The following is a 23,934-nucleotide window of genomic DNA, read 5'->3' on the forward strand; positions in this document are numbered from 1 at the left end:
AAGTTTGCTTCATTAATTGCTTTCTCTTGTGAAAATGAGTCATTTTTACCTTCCTTTCTTTCATGCCTCATATTTTTAATTGAATGCCATATATCATGTAAAGGAACAGAGAAGAAAAAACAAATAATATTTTCCTTGGAAAAAAGCACACCTCTGGGAAGTTCAGCTAATTTATTTAAGAATTCAGCTGGGTTAGAATGCTTTCGTTGCTATGACTGCCGTCAGTCCTCTACAGGTCTCGAAGGTTTTCAGGAGTAGACTGTCGCTACCTTATGGCTACACTGGGTGTTTAGATACCAGAGCACTTTAGTCAGTGTCCCTCCTCTTTCCCTCAGCTTTGATGCATCTCTACATGTCTACCCCAGAGAGGGGTTATCTCCACATGCCTTTGCCCCTTGCCCAGTGTCTGCTGGTAGAGACAGGAAGGACATCAGTGTTCTTGATCAGTCTGAGTATTAAGCTGACCCTGCGCTCATGGGTCTCAGGGACAGAGTATCTTTACTCATTTTTTTCCTCCTCCTATAGCAGCCAAACTCTGCCTACCTATCTGTGGTTTGTCTTTAGATGGCGATTTTGCCTTTTTCTCTGCTATTACAGACTTTGACATGCTATCAAGCAAGAGGTGGCGATTCCTAGATTCTTACTCCAGGTAGAAATTGTTTCTTCTACCATTTCCCAGGTGGCAATGGATTGTTGTGGCCTGAGATAGGGTTTCCATTCTTACCACAAAGGCAAATGGATTTTGTTTCTCTCCCTCCTTAAAGAGCAAGGGATATTTTCCTAAGCCCAGTGGGTTGGAGCATGTGCAGCTTTTCTGCCAGTGCCCTCCAGCTTTTACTCACATGATAGGAAAGGGTTGGAAGTAGCTGGGGCTCTTTTCCTGCCCCCTCCCCCAAACACTATCATTTCCTTTATGCTTGCTTTATCAAAAGCTCCCTGAGCTCTGTCCTCAATCTTTAATGTGATCCCTGGTAAAAGTGTCTGGGCAAATTTATGAGAAGAATTATGATCGATTTCTTCTATTCCTAACTACCCCTGGCCCACACTAACCTTTAGTGATTTCTTAACATTTTAGTTGATTCCTGATTAACCACTTGTATGGTGGCCACATCATCCAGTTCTCTGCCAAAGGCGAGACCCTACAGGGTCCCATCTCTCCTGGGATTCCCTCTTCAGAGTTCAGTTTCTTTGCAATTTCAATTCTCTGATGGGCATGAGAGAATGGAGTTTGTATAAATCCATTGTTATGAGGAAAAATTATTTGCAGCTTTCTGCATTCTAAGTTGAAGTACAAGTCTTGACAAAAACATTTTAAAAATTAACAATGTTATACAAAGCAAAACTAGAAATTAATAACTAAAAAATAACTTTAATTTTTAATTAAAAAGTAATGAACATAGAAAAAAGTAAAATATGACTGTGAAGAGCGGTATTTTAAAAACTCATATTAATATTTCAATTGTCTAGAAAACAACCATCAGTGAAATAAATAAACCATTAGGTAGAGAAAAGGCTTACTAATTTACTGTTCCTGATAATGAATTAATCTTTAACTATGACAAAAATTCAGAGAACACAGAGTAAACACAATAATGTTCTGTGATGACATATTTGTCAAAGAATGGAAATACACTTTCCTCTTCATTGACAAATCTTTATTACAATATTTACTAAGTCCCAGGCTTCAGATTTAAAGTTCTTAAAGTATGAGAACAGAAAATAAAAATATACAAAAGGTCTGAACCAAAATAAGATCAAGGATTATTTCTGGGAATGGATGAGTTTTTTCTTACCTATTTCAATTCGTAATAAAAATAGTGTTGCTGCAAAAAATAATTAAATCCTGCTGCTTAATAACAGGGTAACAAAATCTAAATCAACAGACTTATCATTAAACTACATAGAATACTGATTCTAGAAAACTCACTGTTAACTTGTGTGTAAAGGAATGAATATTTCTTTTAAAGATTATACAAACAGTATTTCATGTTGTTGAATAATTTTGTCCAAATAACTTTAAATTAAGAGGAAATAAGAAAATATAAATACGACCTCAGGAAAATAACATTCATCTAAAACAAATTTCTAATTTACAAATTTAGGAGGAAGTTTTTAATAGTATCTAATGATTTTTTCCTAATTTATCAGTTAATCAAAAGTGCTTCACAATAAGGGGGAGGGCTAGGGAAGAATAGAGTCACTTTATATTAGGTAGAGGGGAGTGAAAGGAGGGGAAGGGGTAGGAAGGATAGTAGAGTGAAGCAGACATTATACCTCATGTACACATTCGACTGCATGACTGAGGGGATCCCACAATATGTGCAATCAGAAAAATGAGAAATTATGCTTCATTCATATATGATTTATCAAAGTATATAAATGCTTTCTACTGTCATGTACAACTAATTAAAACAAATAAAAAATTAATTTAAAAAAGTGCAAAAAATCAAAGGCCAAATGTTTTCCCTGATAAGTAGAGAATGATATATAATGGGAGCGGGGGTGTGGGGAGTGAGAGAAGAATGGAGGAACTTTAGATTATATAGAGGAAAATGAGAGGGAGGGGTATATGAAAAATGGTGGACTGAGACAGACATCATGGCCCTCTGTACATGTATGATTGCACAAATGGTATGAGTCTACATAGTGCACAACCATGGAGATGAAGTGATGTACCCCATTCATGTACGGTGAATCACGGTGCAGTCTGTAAAAACTTAAAAAAAAATTAAAAATTAAAAATAAATAAAGAAATAAAAGTGCATGTATCTACCTTCAAATCATTTGACTAGATTATCCTTAATGTTTTTAGATTTTATGTGAATTATTTTAATCTAAATTACTCATTTTAGCATCTATGAGTCTACTACAGTTTGAATGTCTATGTCCCCTCCAAAATTCATGTTGAGACTTAATGCCAAGGTGATAGTATTCAGGTAACACCTCTGGAAGGTGGGTAAATCATGAGAGCTATGTCCTCATAAATGAGATTGACTACATTATAAAAGGGCTAGAGGGAAGCAGCTAAGCACTTTTTCTCTTTGCCTTTCTGACCATCCCACCATAGTATTTAGAAATTACTCAGTCTCAGGTATAGGTTAAAGCAGTATGAACCAGTAGGTGACATAATTTGATAAATTTTATGCATTAGGACTTTGTAGAGTTAACCATATCATTTGACATATCATTTTTATGTGTCCTTCACTACTGTGATGTATCTATTATACTCTTTACCAGATTAAATTCCAATGTTCCTCACATTTTGTAAACAGTACATTTCATTTCCTTGACCTTTTATTATATTGGTTTTATAAAAACAGAACCCAGATAAACCAAATTCTAACTCCTCCTTACCCACGGAATTGTATACAACCAGAGGAAACAGAAAAGTCTGCTGGCTTGTCTCACTTTCAACTTACAACCATGATCATAAGTGAGCCCCGGGTCTGGCAGGTTATGAATCACTTGCTGTTGATTTAGTATTTTGCTTTCTACACTATGACATGATTTTTTAATAACTTTGCTCCTCAAGACTCTAATTTCTCTTCTCCACACTACTCATTCTAAGTGCCTTGTCTCTAAGAAAAATAGAAATAATTAGAAGAAAACTGCTTGATTTAGGAACAGCAAATGAACTAAACAGACTGGGAATATATCCATCTCTTCTGTCTTTTCCTTCAGCTTCAGTGAGCCCATTGACCCTGGGTCCTAGCTAAGTCCAAATCTTTCATTTGCAACTGGACCTTTCCCACTTGCCTCAGTGACAATGTCCACACAATTTTCCTTTCCTTCATGCATCACAAATGTGTGGTTAAATTTAGACTATTTCCATCATCAGAAAAGCATCCGGCTATATCCCCCACATTAAAAATATAAAATGATTAACTTTTCTAAAATACCACATCCCCTCTGCAAGTACTATTCCATTTTTAGGCTTACGTTCATAGAAAAACTACACCCAAGTTCCAGACTTCAGTATCCAACCACCAACTTGAATATGATATGGACATTTCAAATTCAAATTCACCAGTAAACTTGATTCTTCCTACTTCACATTTCAATAACTTGACTTACCATTTACCAACTGCTTTGGCCAAATAACTAGGATTCACCTTTGCTCCTTGTCTTTCTTTCATACTTCATGTCATAGATTTATACCTAGTCTATTATCCCTGCCATAAAAATTTGTTCTGACTTTAAATATTTTCCATGACATCCACTGCTAACATGATGCCCTTCCCAAATCAATGCAGGAACTTTCAAACTTGTCTCCCTATGTTCACATTTGCCTTTTGTTCACACAGAAACCAAACGATGTTTTTAAAATATGAATTAAATAACTTATGCTTACAACCTCCTTTGTATCTCAAGAACATCAATGGGTCCCAGTTATATTTAGAATAAAAATAAATCTTTACCAAGTTGTAAAAACGAATTTTTGGCATTGCAGTACTATTTCTCCTAAACTATTCCCTCTGGCTTATTTTATAATGTGGACACACAATCTTGTTTAAAAAATAAGAAGTTTTTTTCATTCATGGTGATTTTTGTATTTGTATTATCCTGGTCTATAATACTTTTATTCCAAATCATTCCATATTTTAATTTAATTTTTTTATTTTAATTTCGTTTCAAAGTTTCTCATTAAATAACAATGCCTTAGAGAGGTCTTCCAGGATCACTTCATATAAGATACTGTCCTTCGGTTACTATCACATCCTTCTTTACCCTCTGTAATGGTTGCTATTATTTCCTGATATGATATGGTATGTTTCTTTGTAAAATTATTTAGAGTAATCCCTCCACAACATGTGCACCATGAACGTATGTGCTTTCTTTGTCTTGTATGCTATCATATTACCAACACCTAGACCAATGCCTAGCACATAAGGGCTTCCAAATACTTGTAGAGTAAATGAACTACTGTATTAGTTTCCTAGGGCCCTATTACTTTCCAAGGGCTACCTCTCATGGCCATTTTCACAAACTCAGTGACATAAGACAATTCTTTTATTATTAGGGAAGCCAGAATCTGAAATCAAAGTTGGCAGGGTTGGTTCCCCTGTGAGGACTCAGAGGGAAACTTACGTACTTCCCTTTAAGCTTCCAGTGAACTTTAGCAATCCTTACTATTTCTTCTCTGATACACACATCTCTCCAGTCTCTACCTCCATATTCACATAATTTTCTCTATGTATGTTTTCACACCATCTTCCTTCTATGCATGTATTTGTGTCCAAATTTCCCTTTTCTATAAGTATACAAATGATTGGATCAAGGCCCATTGTAATCCAGTAGGACCTAATAATTACATCTGCAAAGATCTTGTTTTAATTATTTAAAAGTCTATCAATATAATATGACCAGAAGAAATGCCACATACATCTGTGGCTATAATCAAATGTACACCTGAGCACATCTGCATACACCTCCCCCTCACATTCCAAGATTCTAGAAGAACATGAATTTGGGTAAGGAAAGGGGGACACCATCCAACACAGTACAACTATATTTTATCAAATCATAAACATTAAAAATGTTCAATTTGTATCAGAAATGTTATAATGCAACTTAGATGCCATGTCTCATCTTTACTGCAATTTAAGGCAAAGGGTTGAAAAACTCGAGTGATCCTCTTGGATCTTCTTGGGTGCCTTTTAAACTCACATTATTTCATTCAAATGTATGTTCTTTCATTTAAAAAATGTTGTGTATATGTACATTACAACTCTTATGCTAAGTAATGGGGACAAATTGAAGTGCAGGACAGAGACGGTGTCTGCACTCAAGAAGTTGCCCATCTACTGGGAGAGAGTGTTTTTCTTCAAGATACCTATCATCACCTGAAATCATTAGCTGGTATCCATCAAGGTAAAATTAGCAAAAATTCATGCCATACTTCCAAACAGTAATATGACAAAGGTTTAGTAAAAGAACAATTTATAAACTTTTAGCTAGGTATAGGAAAACAATTAGAAAACTATACAGTACCCAAGGCAGGACTAGCAGAAATTATTTATCATCCTTAGGACTATAGGGGCAAAGCAGAGAAAAGGAATAACAGAAAGGTCTTTTTCCTAGTTTCTCTATATCTTGAAGAGGTTTTCCATTAACGGCCACAATCCTATATGTGCATTTTTTATAAAGCACCTGTTTTTATCATGGATGAAGTTGTATCTTTATTTTGCAACACCTGGGTTTTTTAAATGTTTTGAGGTGATGGCTTATTATAAATGATAGTTCTAATAAATAGAGTAACTTATGAGTATCCTTTTGTCACATTTAATAGAAAAGAAGCACCTTGCATATGGAACTGTTACATCAGCTTTGAGTAGATGTGTCCATGTGTACATTTTTATTAAACTACTTATATATGTGACCTTTCATTTAACCATATTATATAAATAGATTTCAAAATAAATAATAACATGACTTTTACTCTATTGTTCTGCATCTCTTTATAAATTGGGCATTGGGAATATGGTATCTTAATTATAACTCTGCAAACATATATATCCCAGGTTTGATGCCATTTTTTTAAGAAAATGTTTTTTCCCAAGAGAAGCTGGCTTAATTTCTTTCCTGATTGTTGTGGTAGAGCATATTCTTGATAATCAAGGTACTCATTGATTTGGGACCTTGAGTTGCTGAGGATACATGATGAGAAGGTAAAGCATGATATATACTACACGATCTGATAAAGGAGGTGTACTGCACTGCGTATGTGTACACACTCAAAGAGTCTGATTGCAATATGTTGACACTCACAGACACTAGAAGATATCAAAATAGGGACTACTTATAATTGTGAGTGATTTTGTGATTTTTGCTTCTGGATTTTCCATAATAAGCATATATGCTTTTAAAACACAGGAGAAAATGTTACTTAAGAAATAAACGTATCAAACACTCAAGACAAATAAGTGAGCCCTCCAAGGAATTAAATAGTACAATCTTCAGGGAGGAGTTGGGAACATCAAAACTCAATTTTTGATACAACTTGATGACATATAAATTATAAGGAATAAAATTTAAATAATGAAGTATTCCACCTTTGTGTGTGTGTGTGTGTGTGTGTGTGTGTGTGTGTGTATTCACAGATTCACGGATATGCATGGAGGAAGAGAGAAATATTGACTTCATCCGCATTCGTTTCCACTCTCCCTGCAAAAGTACACTGACTCTCCATTGGGAAATTCACTCCTTCCTAATTATTAAAAAATGTAGTCTCAGAGAAATTAATTCCTAGGGAAAAGGTCCTGATTGGTTTAGCTTCTCCAGCCCACATTTAAAGTGTCTTTTTTAAGTGATTATTCCCCAGATTGTAATGGATAAGATGAAGGAAAGCATGCTTTGAGATTTGGGGGAAAGAGTAGGCTTCTATTTTGTTGCTGGTGTCTTGCTTTTATTGTGGTTTGATTGTGTAAGGTACTACCATATGAAGCTCTTTGGTTTTTCACTTACCCAGAGAAGAATGAAGACCAGGAAATAGCAGGCTTCATCCTCCAAACATAAACATGTACTCCACTACTTATATAGGCTCATGCTGCAGGTACAGCCAAGAAGTGAATTATAAAACGGATCCCTGCTCACAATTTTTTTTAAATCTATCCAAGCCCAAAATCAGAAAGATCTCCTCCTTGTTTGTTCAGTTAATAAATTAGGCCATTTCCTGTATTATTTATGCAAATTTGATCTTAGTTTTCTGTTACTTAAAAAGCATGACTTGCAAAAAAAAGACGTTATTTCTCAAAAATGAAAATATGATACCAATTAATAGCCATAGATTTTTTGAAGAATATTTTATTGTTTTATGAAGCATATCTCTTATTCTATATAGGAAATACAGTGAAAAATACATATGCTTCCCTGAATTTTCTGGGCATATGTATATTTCAAAATAATTATTGCTTTTGAATTATTTTACCATATGCTTTAGCAACTAGTTCCATCTTAGCATTGATGGAGGTTATTTTACAAACACTAAACTTCATTTTTGCCTAAATAATGATAATAAAGAGTGTTCGTTCAGCAAAATCAATGCCTTTGAATTAGTTTTAAGTCCAGAAGACTTTGAATTTATGAAATATTTATGGGAACTCAAATCCTGTCCACAGTGGTTCTCAGCTGTGACTGCAGCATATGGTTTATAAATTGAAACAGGTGTGGGAGAACAGGTGGTCATGCCAAGCAAGGGAAAGACTGGAATTTACTGTAGGGAAGCAACGTGATAAAATACCACTAGTGGCATAGAAGGAAACATGCTGATTTGATGGCAGAATCCAAAAAGATTCTCATGCGGGTAAATACACATGACAGCACTTGAGATGAGTGCTCGCCCACTGAAATCTCACCAAAGAAATGGGGAGGCAGTTAGGACCATTTTGCATGGTAAGTGAATGCAAGCAAATCCTCATATTTCATTGGGGAAGTTTGCAACTCAGTTGCATTAGAAGCAAAAAAAAATGATTAAAAATTTAAAAGTCCCTCATTCTTAATTCTTTCAATATGCAACCATTCTAAATTAGGGCCTAAGACTACTTTTACCTTCCTCATCTACACTTTTTCTAAAAGTATTGCATATATGCTTCCCAGAATCCATTAGCTTAGCATCAGAAGGGTGTCCTTCTGTGTTGGCAGGGAGTGGTCGACCGCTCTCCTTATATTTCAAAAAGTACTTTTAAAAGAAGCCTTTACAGATTTCTGTATTATTTACAGAAAACTGTCCAAAGAAGATAATATTTATGATTTCTAAACTTCCTCCTCCCCTCTGCCCATATGTTATTCTACATTCATTCAGAGCTCAGCAGTCTAGACCAATGGAAAGGAATGAGATTCAAGAGTTAAAAGAAAATAATGTCTAGATGGATTTGGAATGAACAGCTGTACTTACATTTAAATATGAGCTTTCCTCAACTAGAAACTGATAGTTTCAGACCAGATATTGTGTAGAGTTATACTTACAAAGACATCATATAAAATCTGGGTAGGAACTCACAGTTCTAATCATCCTGTTTCAATCCATTCCCTGGTGTCTACATTCATGTAAGAATGAAAACCACTACCCCAAGATGTTGAGCAGTGTCAGGGAAATTGAAGTATCCTCTCTATCTTTCTAAAATTCTTTAGAAACATTACCTAGAGTGTCTTAAACAAGGAGGGTCACTGAATGGAAAGCAGATGTAATAATAGTGTGTGATACCCAGATCACCTCCCATACACAAGTATATGTGTGCACCCATGCATTTGTACACACACACACACACACCCATGCACACACACACTCTGGGAGTAAGAATTTCTTTTTTTAGATGTGGGAGTATTGATGATTGATAGTGCTCAGGTGATTCCTCTTCCCCAGTAATTGCCCAAAGATAAAACACTCACCTTGTCACGGTAATCCCCTCTTTCCAGAGGGCCAATGAGGAGACAAATCTATAGGGCCCTCCAAGCACCAAAGTTGATCTTGACTGTTACTCCCACTTAATGTAAGGTCTCCCTCTGTACATTTCTGCACTGTTCAATTTCTCACAGGTGTTCAACTCAAGAGTACTACCAGGTAAGTTTCCTGAATATAATTATCTGTGTCAGGAGCTGGAATATGCAATCTGCAAGAGCAGATAAGAGAAGTGTTCAGAGAGAGCAGATTGAATCACCTGTTGGTTGAATGGTACTGATGATCTCTTTGTTGGCGGAAGTCAGAGTACAGACATCTCTTGCCATGCAGTGGCAATGAAATTTGTTAAAACACTCATCGTTAGGAACTAGTAGACCCTGGAGGAGAACACATTGATATGAGTAGTGTATCAGGTTTTTAGGAAGCACATCAAAAATAAGAACAAGGGAATGGAATTGCTATTTTGAGGGAAATAGATGACTTGGATAACAAAGGTATGTAAGAGACTGAGGATGATTAATCAGCAATTAAATTCTAAGAGGTTTTCCTTGGCAACATATAGAGATTCTCATCTCCTGAAACTGGAATATAGAAAAATCAGATGTAATTTTTAAAAATAGCAGAATCTGAGGGAAGGTTGAGAAGGTTGAACCTTATCCCTAACAGACTTTTGGGCCCAGTAGGATTTCCATTTAAAAAATGGAGAGCTATGAAATTAGATAATAGAGAATGCCATGCTCTTTATGAACATGATATATGAGTAACTATCAAGATTCATTTCTCAATTTATGGAAGCAGAAAAAATTAAGAATTGAAAATTGAATCTAAGATTAGCCACCCCAATTAAATTTTTCAACCACTTGCCTGGATTCTGAATATGAGCCAATTTTCAGACCTGTACCCCATCAAATTTTCAAAAGGAAAGACCTTGAAATGTCATCGTAAGTATATACGGGCATTGTTTCCACATTCCTTCATCAGAAGAACCTGTAAGTATTGACTTTAAGAACTATATAATGGAGTGAGAAGTATTTCCAAAGATATCAAGAACAACCTGAACTGGAATTGATAACCAAGTTCCAAGTAATCATCAGGCACCGTTATTAGAATGGGATTGTTATGGAGGTCAGGTAATAAATAGAATCTTCGCCAAGTGTGGCTCACAGTGAGTTCACTTCATTGATGAACCTACCTGATAATAATTTTCCTAGTCCCAAAATATAAAATTGAACAGTCACACTGACATACTTGATAGTTGGCAGGTCCCACATTTGACTTCTTGTTCTGTAAAGTAAAAATTATCATGGGGGTAGGTCAAGTGGAGGTTTCTAAAGCACCTTTCCCCCAACCAAAATAGAAGCATTACAAATAATAACACATCCCAGGGAGAATGGTAAGGGTCCATACTTCCCTCAGAGTGATGATACCCATTATATCTTCATTTAGTTCATGTTTCTGTCTCCCAAAAAAGCCAGATGGATTCTGGAAGATGTCATAAACTATTGCTATCTTAAACACGTATGAATCCCAGTTGTAGCTACTGTATGGAATGAGGAAGCCTTGCTATAGTTTAATAAAGGATCACATATACAGTACATAATTTTGCAAATATATTCTATTCCATCCCTATCAAGAGTAATGATCAGAAATAGTGCTTCTAATTATTAACTGAGAACTGATAATTCACCATTATTATGCCACGAGCCTGCTATAACAAATAGTCCAAAGGGAAATGGACTATGTGAAAATCCCACAGATATATGACTTCACCTTACTGAGACTAGGTAAACAAGAAGTAGCAAGCAGTTGGAGGTCTTGGAAGACAAATATACTGAAAGGATGGAAAATAACCTTTATAAAGATTTGAAGAATGACTCAGTGAGATTTGGGGAAAGTCTAGAATTCCAGGCCATATCACAATATTCCCTCCAGGACAAAGGATAAATGTTCATATAATTTTTATCTCCCCTCAGTATGAATGAAGCACAATACCCATTAGGTCTCTTCAGATTTTAGAGGTATAATATCCATCTCTGGGAGCAGTACATCTTAAATACAAGATGATATAAACTGCTTCTGATTTTGAGTAGGAGGTATGTGCACTTAGACTGAAGTGCATGGTGCTACTTTGGTCACACCACCTGATGTGGGGAGATAGTAGAGGTTATCTGTACTGGAAAAAGATGTGTGGCATTTGTGACAAGTCCTAAGGAAAGAATTACAGGGGAGATTTCTAAAATTCTCCAAAGAGGTCATGCTATCTTCAGCAAAGAATAATATAACTTCTGAAGCACAATTTATGGCACCATCCTGGGGCCCAGAAGAGATGAGTTTTCTGACCACGGAAACTACATTACATGAGGATAGAACTTCTTGTCATCTTCCCATCATGAGCTGATAGATAGTCAGTGTTAAAGAAACAAAACCAACCTCTAGGGTATACACATATTACATATGTATGTAGGTGGGAAAGCCATCAGCCAGGTCATCAGGAAGTACAGGCTAGAAATAGGCAAGAGCCAAGACTTCATTCCATAGGTAGAGTTTCTTTTCCTTCAGGGAAACCAAAAATCTTCTCTTAAAGCCTTTGAATTGCTCAGGTCAAGCCTACCCAGATTATTAAGGATAATCTATATTGCTTAAAGTCAACTGATTGTGGGTATCAATTACATTTACAAAATCATTTTATATCAATACCTCAACAACTGAATGAATAACAGGACCAGAGCATAAAAAAGTTGACACATAAAATTAACCATCTTACTTGACTTTTGCCAGACCCCCATGTCATAGTGTCAGGTGTGTCCAGCAGCAACTATTGTAGTGTAGAGGTGAGACTTTCGGGCTTACACATGAACAGGGTGGGGAGATATGGGCCCCACGTCAGGGTCTCCATGTTAATAACCTCTGTTTTGCCAGTGACTCACCTTTAAATGGACTGGGATGTGCTCCAACTTCTCTCAAAGTTGTCTCTGAAAAACAGCAGCGAAAGGAAACTATCTTAAAGAAAAGAAAATTTGATGAGTTAAGCTGGTCATCACTTTATGTAGAAAAAGAAGAGTCCATTGTTTGTAAAGTATATAGACTCATGAACACTGGTGAATGACTTGGGTGAGTGATAAAATGATTAGCAGGGATTCAGATAAGAGGGGGAAAAAAGTCTGCAGAATAAGTACATTGAAAATAGACATGAACCATGAAGACCTTTGCATCATATGTCAAGGCCCATCTGAAAACATCTTCCAAAGCACTGAACTACCAAATGAAATTACTGGATTAATCAGCATCATTTGGATTCTATCAGACACCTTGACGCTGGCACAAAAACCAATAAACTGTGTAGCCATGGCTTTCAAAATTGTCTGGGTGTCAAAATATGGATTCCCTCTGGTTGAAGTTTATTAGATGACTGCTGTTGGTAGAAGCCCAACTTCCGCCAACTAATACCAATGCTAATTCCTCAGTAAGGCACCATCCCTTCAGAGGTCAAAGTAGTCATTTGTTAGAACACTGACTTAATTAGACACATTCTACTCTGGAAAGAGCAGCCATTCTTTTTGGTTAACATTGATACACATTCTGAGTACGTTTTGGCCTTTCCTCCCTCATATGGTACCACTATTCAAAGGTCCGTGGAATGTTTGATTAACTGACACAAAATCTTCAATAACTATATAAATCAACTTTATAATGAAGAAGGAACAGATGTGGGCACAACAACATGGAAACTATGTTCCTACCACATAATACACTACCTGGAACTTCCATCTTCCCGGTGATTATCCTTATCTGAAAAGAGCTGCCTTGTTCAAGGAGAGGCTCCCTTATGGGGAGGCCACCCTTCAGTGTCTAGTCGAGGTAGGACTCTAAAGATCCATAGGTGGGTTGGCTAAAGCTTTATTGATTCTACATCAAAGCCCAACATCTCCCTGAAATCTTTATTGTCTTATTTTCTTATAGGTAGAGACAAGCCATCCTCTTACTAACCATAAAAAAGAATTTGTGATCCTTAATATGCAAAATGAATGGTTAAGTATTGCCTAAAATTATATGATACTTTGATGAGGAGTAAATTATCAAATTGTTGAATTTAAGATAAATTTAGCATGTAGTAGTCACGGAACTGGAATTACTCAAAGGGTACAGTTCAAGCCCTCAAAGAGTTCACACACATGCCCTCCCTGCCACACACACAACCCTATTGGAACCCTACAAAAATAGATAAAAATATTAAATACATAGCATATGTCAGGCAAGATCTCCCAGGAGCTTTATATACATTACTTATTATTTATTAGGGTATATATCTATGAAGTATATGTACTTCATACATATTATCTTATTGGTCCGACAATCTTATTTGTGCTATTATATATACCAATAAGAAAACTGAGATTATGAAGATTAAATAACTTGTCTGAAGTCACACAAGGAGTGAATATCATATTGAGGATTACAGCTGTGTCTGCCTATTTTTGAAACCATGCTTTCAGATATCATGCATAAAATTGAATGAGAAACAGAAATATAGTAAAATAATTAAAATACATGTGCTCACCATGCAATGCAACTTTAAACACAATTCATTTATTAATGTTGTTTACATACTAGTTTTCACAGTTTGGCACAAAAATTATTTCATTTTACAAAGCAAAAAGCAGAAGTTTATAATTGGTTTTACCAGTAACTTATGCAATGGGAAGGCTTTCAACTCAGCTTCTCAAAAATAGTCACACTTTAATATATTGACAGCTTGCTCAAACATTAATTCTTTGAAGACCCAGTCAAACTTTTTATACCAACCAATTAACAGCATCATGCCAGGAACTTGAGTCTCCTTCCTAGCTGACAAATAAACAAAATTTATCATTCATTTACTCTCCACTTCAAATAAACTAAAATACTCTTTGCAAGAGATGTTTGTTTGGCCTAAAGGTCACTTGGAACTTAAGTTAAATAATGTCTCTAGAGATTGCACAAAAATGTTTACCAAAACTCAGTCATCTTTATAAAAGCCCTAAAGTGCTTTTGGGTTCTCAGGCAATGGCCTTGAATCTCACACTTCAGAATTATGTGGTAAACACATTGCATTTTAAAAGAATATCAAAGCGTATTTCAACTATGGTTAACCCCTCAAAATCTTTATTCAGGCACAGAAGACAGAATGTCATAGATGAAAATCCACCACCCCAAGTGGATGGTTGCTGGTTGAATTTTGGTGGTTGTGATAAAGGAGTCATTAAGAAGAATAAAACATATCATCTTTACTAGTTTTGATAAGAAATTTCAAAGCTCTAAAATTTAATGTGTTGATTGTCCAACAATATTTATTGAACTCTTGTTTTCTTCCAGGTGCTCACCTGAGCCTTGCTGGTAGAGGATTTTAAAAACTCCCTCCACTGCATTCATTAAAATCATTTGCAGTTTCATGGATTTATAGAAAATAAATAAGTAAAGAATGAAATGTAGGGTCGTGATGAAGAACTACCTACAAGAACAATAAACTGGGCTGTAGAGGAAATAACACCTACTAATTAACTTCAGTTGCGTCTTAAGATTTCAAGCAGGGCACAGTGACAAACACCATATTCTTAGCTACTTTGGAGGCCGAGGCAGGAGGATTGCAAATTTGTGGTCAGCCTGAACAACAGAGCAAGACCCCATCTCAAAATAAAATCATACACATGTAATCTTAATTTCTGATTCTATATCTTATATCTAAGAACCCAAACCAGACATATCTGTAAATAACAGTATGGAAACTATAAACCAGTATCATTAAAGTGGAACTCTCTGAGAGTTCCTCATCAGCATTGCTTATTTTTGTCTTCTGATAGCACCCATTCCAAGGGGTGAGATGGCATCTCATTGTGGTTTTAATTTGCATTTTGTTATGGCTAATAGTGTTTTCATATTTTGTTGACCCTTTCTTTGTATTTCTTCTTCTGAGAAATGTCTATTCAGATCTTTGCCTGTTTTAAAATCAGAAAGTCAGAACTGGTTTCTCCTGAGGCTCCTTGCTCAAGCATGCCTGTCTATTTGCTCTGTCTTTAGCCTTTTCTGAAAATTTCCTTACTTATTCTGAATGTTAATCCAGTGTCAAGCGAATGGTTGGTATATATATTTTCTCCTATTCTGTAGGTTACCTCCTCTTTCTTTTTTTTTTTAATTTTTAATTTTTAATTTTTTAATTTTTTTATTGTAAACAATGGGATACATGTTGTTTCTCTGTTTGCACACGGTGTAAAGGCGTACCATATATGTAATCATAAATTTACATAGGGTAATGTTGTTTGATTCATTCTCTTATTTTTTCCCTTCCCCCCACTCTTCCCACCCCTCTTTTCCCTCTATACAGTCCTTCCTTCCTCCACTCTTGCCTCCATCCCTAACCCTAACTCTAACCCTAACACTAATGCCTCCCACCCCCCATTATGTGTCATCATCCATTTATCAGCGAGATCATTCATTCTTTGGTTTTTAGAGATTGACTTATCTCACTTAGCATGATATTCTCCAATTTCATCCATTTGCCTGCAAATGCCATAATTTTATCATTCTTTATGGCTGAGTAATATTCCATTGTATATGTATACCACAGTTTCTTCACCCATTCATCAATTGAAGGGCATCTAGTTGGTTCCACAATCTGGCTATTGTGAATTGAGCAGCTATGAACATTGATGTGGCTGTATCTCTGTAATATGCTGATTTTAAGTCCTTTGGGTATAGGCCAAGGAGTGGGATAGCTGGGTCAAATGGTGGTTCCATTCCAAGGTTTCTAAGGAATCTCAAAACTGCTTTCCAGAGTGGCTGCACTAATTTGCAGCCCCACCAGAAATGTATGAGCGTACCTTTCTCCCCACATCCTCGCCAACACCTGTTGTGGCTTGCAGTTTTGATAATCGCCATTCTAATTGGGGCATTATGGAATCTTAGGGTGGTATTGATTTGCATTTCTCTTATTACTAGAGATGTTGAACATTTTTTCATATGTTTGTTGATTGCTTGTTGATCTTCTTCTGTGAAGTGTCTGTTCATTTCCTTAGTCCATTTGTCAATTGGGTTATGTGTGTTCTTGGTGTAGAGCTTTTTGAGTTCTTTACAGATTCTGGAGATTAGTGCTCTATCTGAAGTATGATTGGCAAAGAATTTCTCCCACTCTGTAGGCTCTTTCTTCACATTGCTGATAGTTTCCTTTGCTGAGAGAAAACTTTTAGTTCGAATCTATCCCAGTTATTGATTCTTGCTTTTATTTCTTGTGCTATGGGAGTCCCGTTGAGGAAGTCTGGTCCTAAGCTGACATGTTGAAGATCTGGACCTACTTTTTCTTCTATAAGATGCAGGGTCTCTGGACTGATTCTGAGGTCTTTAATCCATTTTGAGTTTAGTTTCGTTCACGGTGAGAGATATGGATTTAGTTTCATTCTGTTGCATATGGATTTCCAGTTTTCCCAGCACCATTTGTTGAAGAGGCTATCTTTTCTCCATTGCATATTTTTGGCACCTTTGTCTAGTATGAGAAAATTGTATTTATTTGGGTTTGTGTCCATGTCCTCTATTCTGTACCATTGATCTACCTGTCTATTTTGGTACCAATACCACGCCGTTTTTGTTACTATTGGTTGTAGTATAGTTGAAGTTCTGGTATTGCGATACCTCCTGCTTCACTCTTCCTGCTAAGGATTGCTTTAGCTATTCTGGGTTTCTTATTCTTCTAGATGAATTTCATGATTGTTTGCTCTATTTCTGTAAGGTACGTCATTGGGATTTTAATTGGAATTGCATTGAATCTGTATAGCACTGTTGGTAGTGTGACCATTTTGACAATATTAATTCTGCCTATCCGAGAACATGGGAGATCTTTCCATCTTCTAAGGTTTTCTTTAATTTCTTTCTTTAGTGTTCTGTAGTTCTCATTGTAGAGGTCTTTCACCTCTTTTGTTAGATTGATTCCCAAGTATTTTATTTTTTTTGAAGCTATTGTGAATGGGTTAATTTTCCTAATTTCTCTTTCTGAAGATTCATCGCTTATGTATAATAATGCATTAGATTTATGAGCATTGATCTTATATCCTGCTACTTTACTGAATTCACTTATGAGTTCTAAAAGTTTTCTGGTGGAATTTCCTGGTTCCTCTAAATATATAATCATGTCATCAGCAAACAGGGATAGTTTGAGTTCTTCTTTTCCAATTCATATCCCTTTAATTTCTTTGGTCTGTCTAATTGCTGTGGCTAGAGTTTCAAGGACAATATTTAATAGAAGTGGTGAAAGGGGTCATCCCTGCCTTGTTCCAGTTTTTAGGGGGAATACTTTCAGTTTTTCACCATTTAGAATGATATTAGTCATGGGCTTAGCATAGATGGCCTTTACAATGTTAAGGAATGTTCCCACTATCCCTATTTTTTCTAGTGTTTTGAGCATGGAGGGATGCTGTATTTTTCAAATGTTTTTTCTGCATCTATTGAAATAATCATGTGATTCTTGACTTTAAGTCTATTGATATGATGAATTACATTTATTGATTTCCGGATGTTGAACAAACCTTGCATCCCTGGGATAAAACCCACTTGATTGTGGTGCACTTTTTTATATATTTTTGTATGCGATTTGCTAAAATTTTGTTGAGAATTTTTGGGTCAATGTTCATTAAGGATATTGGTCTGAAATTTTCTTTCCTCGATGTGTCTCTGTCTGGTTTAGGTATCAGGGTAATATTGGTTTCATAGAATGAGTTTGGGAGGGTTCCCTCCTTTTCTATTTCATGGAATACTTTGAGGAGTATTGGAATGAGCTCTTTTTAAAGGTTTTGTAGAACTCGGCTGAGAACCCCTCTGGTCCTGGACTTTTCTTTGTTGGTAGGCTTTTGATGACTTCTTCTATTTCATTACTTGAATTTGGTCTATTTAAATTGTGTATGTCTTCCTCGTTCAGTTTAGGCAATTCATATGTCTCTAGAAACCTGTTGATGTCTTCGAAATTTTCTATTTTGTTGGAGTATAGATTTTCAAAATAGCTTCTAATTATGTTTTGTATTTCAGTCATGTCTGTTGTGATATTTCCTTGTTCATTCCGAATTTTAGTGATTTGGGTTTTCTCTCATCTTCTCTTTGTTAGTGTGGCTAAGGGTTTATCAATTTTGTTTATTTTTTCAAAGAACCAACTATTTATTTTGTCCATTTTTTGTATTGTTTCTTTTGTTTCAATTTCGTTGATTTCAACTCTGAGTTTAACTATTTCCTGTATTCTACTACTTTTGGTGTTGGTCTGTTCTTCTTTTTCTAGGGCTTTGAGCTATAGTGTTAGGTCATTTATTTGTTGATTTTTACTTCTTTTATTGAATGCACTCCATGAAATAAATTTTCCTCTAAGTACTGCTTTCGTAGTGTCCCAGAGATTTTGGTATATCTTTGTTCTCATTTACCTCTAGGAATTTTTTAATTTCCTTTCTAATATCTTCTGTTATCCATTCATCATATAGTAGCATATTGTTTAATCTCCAGGTGTTGGAGTAGTTTCTGTTTTTTACTTTTTCATTTATTTCTAATTTAAATCGGTTATTATCTGATAGAATACAAGGTGGTGTCTCTATCTTCTTGTATTTGCTAACATTAGCTTTGTGGCATAATATATGGTCTATTTTAGAGAAGGATCCATGTGCTGCTGAGAAGAAAGTTTATTCGCTCTTGGTTGGATGGTGTATTCTATAAATGTCCGTTAAGTCTAAATTATTGATTGTGTTATTGAGATCTATGGTTTCTTTGTTCAATTTTTGTTTGGTACCTCTTCTTTCTATTGATGGTTTCCTTTGCTCTGTGGAAAGTTCTTAATTTTACATAATCCTATCTTTCTGCTTAAAAAAATTTTTTCTCCTGTGCTTTTGGGATAACATCCAAAAAAAATTTATGCCTATACTAGTGTTCTAAAGCATTTTTCTCTCTTTTCTTTTACTTTCATAGTTTCAGGACATTCATTTTGGTCTTTGGTCTATTTTAAGTTGATTATTGTACAAGATGAGAGATGGAGTCAATTCTAATCTTATGCTTGTGAATATAGTGTTTTCCCAGCACCACTTACTAAAGAGGCGATTCTTTTCCCAACCTAGGAATGTAAATTATGTAGCCATTACAGAGAACAACATGGAGGGCCTCTAAAAACTTAAAAATAGATGTACCATATGATTACCTTTCCCACTTCTGGGTAATATATAAAGGAATTGAAATTAGCATACAAAAAAAGAGAAAAACCTCCAATTCCATGTTTACTGCAACACTATTCACAATAGTAAGATAAGAATCAATGGTGGCACCCATCTACCAGAGAATGGATAAATAAAATGTGGTAGACATACACAATGGAATATTATTCAGCCATAAAGAATGATGGAATCCTGTCATTTGCAGTATGGAACTTCTTATGTTAAGCAAACTAAGCTCAACATAGAAGACAAATACTGCATGTTCACTCACATATGTGTAAGCTTTAAAAAAATCCATGTAAATATAGAATAGTGATTATTAGAAGCTGGGAAGGGTTGGAGATGGATAAAAGTGGTTGCATAATGGGTTACATAAAGATCAGTTCTAGTGATCTGCAACACAGTGGGGTAAATATACTTCACAGAAAAAAACCACTGTTATGAATTTTTGAGGATCTAGAAAAAAGGTGCTCAAAGTTTCCAAACATAAGGAAAGGATGAGAAGGAAGTTTTAATCACCCTGAATTAACCAGTACATGCTGTATGATGTGCTGAAATATATTACACTGTACCCCAGTAATATGTCCAACTATTCCCTATTAATGAAAAGACATTAAATTTTAAAATAAATGACTAAAATGCTTTATCATAAAAATAATAATAGAAAAATAAATAAAGTGGTACACAAAAACTGTATTTGTTTGCTAGGGCTGCCAAAACAAAACAGCAAGGGTGGGTTAAACAACAGAAATTTATTTCTCACTGTTCTGGGGCTGGAAGTTCTCCAGGGTTGGTTTCTCCTGAAGTCTCTCTGCTTAGGGGAACACGCCTGGCTTGCTGCTCTCCTCACATCGTCTTTTCTCCATGCATCAGGTCCCCCTTTCTGGAAACTCTTCTCGTGTACCCAAGTTTGCTGTTCTTATGAACACACAAAAAGGACTGGATTCAAACCCACCCTAATGGCCTCATTTAAACCTTGTCACTTATTAAAAACCTCACCCCCAAACACACTCACTTTGTGAAGTACCAGGGGTTCATAATTCAGCAGATGAATGCTGGGGTCTCAAAATTCAGGTCAAAGCAAAATCCAATATGGTTTCTTTGTTATTGTTCTCAAGGAGAAGCATTTTGTTTAGAATAGAGGCATAACGTAGGGATGGAGAGAATGAGGAGAAGATGTGCTTGTGTGTGAGTAAGCACTGACAATTTGACTTTACAAAGAAATTCTTCTGTATCATCTGTTTTGTAGAGATAGCATGTTTAAACTACACCAGAAACATGGCTTATTTGTTCTCCTTTGCTAGTGACTCTTTGGGCCAGATTTTCCATATGGTATAAGCATGAGCTGTGCTTAGGCATTCCCAACACTTAGGCATGCTTTAGTTATTGAAGCAACATATCACATGTTTATGAAGTCCTGGCCAGTTAAACTAGCATCCTCACGTTAATTGGTCTTTATCTACAAACAGGTTCAATCTGAGCCAAGACTTGCTGTTTATAGTGTTTTAGTTCTGGAAGATCTTCCAGAGTCATAAAACTCAAAGATTTCCAAACACTACAGATCCTGCAGAGGAGTCTCTGTTAACTCCCTTGAATTAGAGAATTCCACAAACTATCTTTTATATATTAGGTTTCTAAGTGTGCTTCAGTTTGAAGATGTGTTCAATAACACAAAGATAAGAATCTTGAAATAGAACATAACTATTTAGTTTCTGATCAGACTTCCAGCTTCACCGTTTTCCCAACTTTAGAAAGAACAGTGTTGCTCTTGGAAGCATTAATACGGACTAACAAATTCACCATTCGTAAATGAACTGAAGGGTTACACAGTCAACCAAATCAAAACCCCTGGTGAGACATGTCAAGCCAAGTGACAGAGCAGTAGGAAGCAGAGCAGGAAGCAACAACCGAAACCAGAGGGGAAGGCAAGGCCATCTGGCCTTTTTGTCTGCCCCATCCACCCATGACCATGGCTGCTTGATGCAGTGAAATGAACTGGAAGAATCTGGGAGAGAGAATCTGAAGGAAAGAAAGTTCATATTCACTGTGCAAAACCTTTACTCCACTGGTTTGTGTCTGCCCTGCGTTTGAAGGGTTTATGATCCAAGGAGTAACACTTGGGGCCAGCACAGGTACATGGAAAGGGACTAGCTCCTGGAGTGTCAAATGTGAGGAATAACTGAGAGTCCAAAATAAACAGAACAAAAGAAAAGGGAATTTAATGATAGGTAATTTGTTTTCTGTGGCAGGGATTAGAGTAGGAGAGAAAGGTTCTACTTCCAATGCACTTTCGGTTATCAGTACCATGTTCTAACAGACCTGATAAGTTGATATTTAACCCTGATCTTAATCTCTAGTGTTTGAATGAGGAACTGTTTTCATATATTATGTATGTGAAAAACTGTGGTTACAGGTCAGGGTTTCTCAATCTTGGTATTTGAGGTACTGGTATTTAAGGACAGAGGACAGATGATTCTTTGTTTTGAGGAACTGTACTGCGTGTTGCAGGATGTTTGGCAGCATTCCTAGCTTCAACCCACTAGCTGCAGAAGGAAACTCTACAGGCTTAGCAACAGAAACTGTCTCTATAAATTTTTCCCTGCAGACAAAATTGCTCCTGGTTGAGAACCACTGGTCTGGGTCATTCCCCTAAATGAACACACAAAGGGCTTTAACCATAATCACACTGCCCAGCTGCATCAAATTAGGGCATAATATTATTTGCCTCAGGAGGCATTCAGACACCCTGATGGCTCAGTAGCCTAGCAAAACCTTGGAAATGGCTGTTCCAATGGTCTCCACTCATTCCCAGGGCTAGTCATTCATAGGAGATGAGTGAAGTCAGTTCACTCTTAGAGGAATATTGGATATATATTTTCTTCATTTGGTTTCTTCTTTCATAAAAGGGGGAAAAGATATGGTTTGCTGAGCTATGATATAGGCGCAAATTTCTATATAATTATACTCTTTTGGAAAACCTCTCCTTTCTCCATCTAAATAGTTAAAGAAAAGGAGAAGTTCAATTTAAATTATAGTTCTAATTGTGCAACTTACCTACATGTCAGCCAGATCAGAAAGTCTAATTTTATGTGGTTTATCTAATAAACATATAAAGCTCTTCTTTTAACAATAAATCTACAATTATAAGATTTCAAGAATCTTGTAGTTTTTTTTTTTTTTCATTGTACTCTCACACAAAAAAATCGAAGGTCAATACTTAAGTTCATTGAAATTAATATATTTCTATTCTCAAACATAAGAGGCTTTCAGCATAACAAGGTGAATTTGATGGAAACAGTCAAAATACACTCCATGCAATACGGAAATGACCTGCCATAGAGAGAAACTTCAGTACAGGGAAATGTGTTTCTGCTGACATAGAGACAGAATTTTAGAATGCTTGTCCAACTACTCATTTTAAAGAATATTCAGCCTAGCACATATTTTTAATTTTTCTTCAAAGTTTAGAGAAAACAAATTATGCAATAATGTTTTGCTGATTTCTTCCATTTGTGTCAAATAAAATTGTGAAGTAATTTGGAAGATAAATTCCTTTATAGAATACTATGTCTTTATTTGCAGAACAAATTAAAGGTAAAAGCAAATTTATGAGTTGCCTTTTAACTTAAGTTACCCGATGATAAATGCAATCTGGTAAAATGTAAATAAAATATATTTATTTCTGAAATGAAACTTTTAAGACTAATAAATCAATGTGTAAAAATGTTTTCTACAAGGCTAAGCTTTTATGAATGGCTTGCAAATGTCAGGAAGAATGATATACATGTGCACATACATGTATGCACAGACACATAAGCATGTGTAGGTATAGATGCATCAATGAGCTTATAGAGTGTAGAGTGATATTGTTATAGCACAGATCTTGAACAACACTCAAAGGCCCTGTGTTAAAGGCATGGTCCTCAGTTTGATGCTGTTAGGAGTTGATGGAATCTTGAGGAGATGGGGCCTAGTGGAAAGTCTTATGTCACTGGGAGGTATGGACTTGAATGAGACAGTGGGAATCCAGCCCCTTTCTGTTTTTATCTTTTGCACTTTGTCATCAGTTGAACAGGCCTCCTCCACTGCCACAAGCCCCTGCCAAAATGAACTGTGCTGCCATAAGCCCAAAGTAATAGTCAATTGATCATGGATTGAAACCTCCAAAAATATAAGCCAAAATAAACCTTTCCTCTTTTTAAGTTTATTTACTTCAGTACTTTATTGCAGTAATGTAAAACTGACGAACATAGGTTAGTGGTTGATTCTCACCAAATGAAAAATATTTCTTTTTCTTTTCTTTTTAAATGTTAAATCAAACATTTAAATGACATT

Source organism: Sciurus carolinensis, chromosome 10 (genome assembly GCF_902686445.1).
Source record: "Sciurus carolinensis chromosome 10, mSciCar1.2, whole genome shotgun sequence".
Lineage (NCBI taxonomy): Eukaryota > Metazoa > Chordata > Mammalia > Rodentia > Sciuridae > Sciurus > Sciurus carolinensis.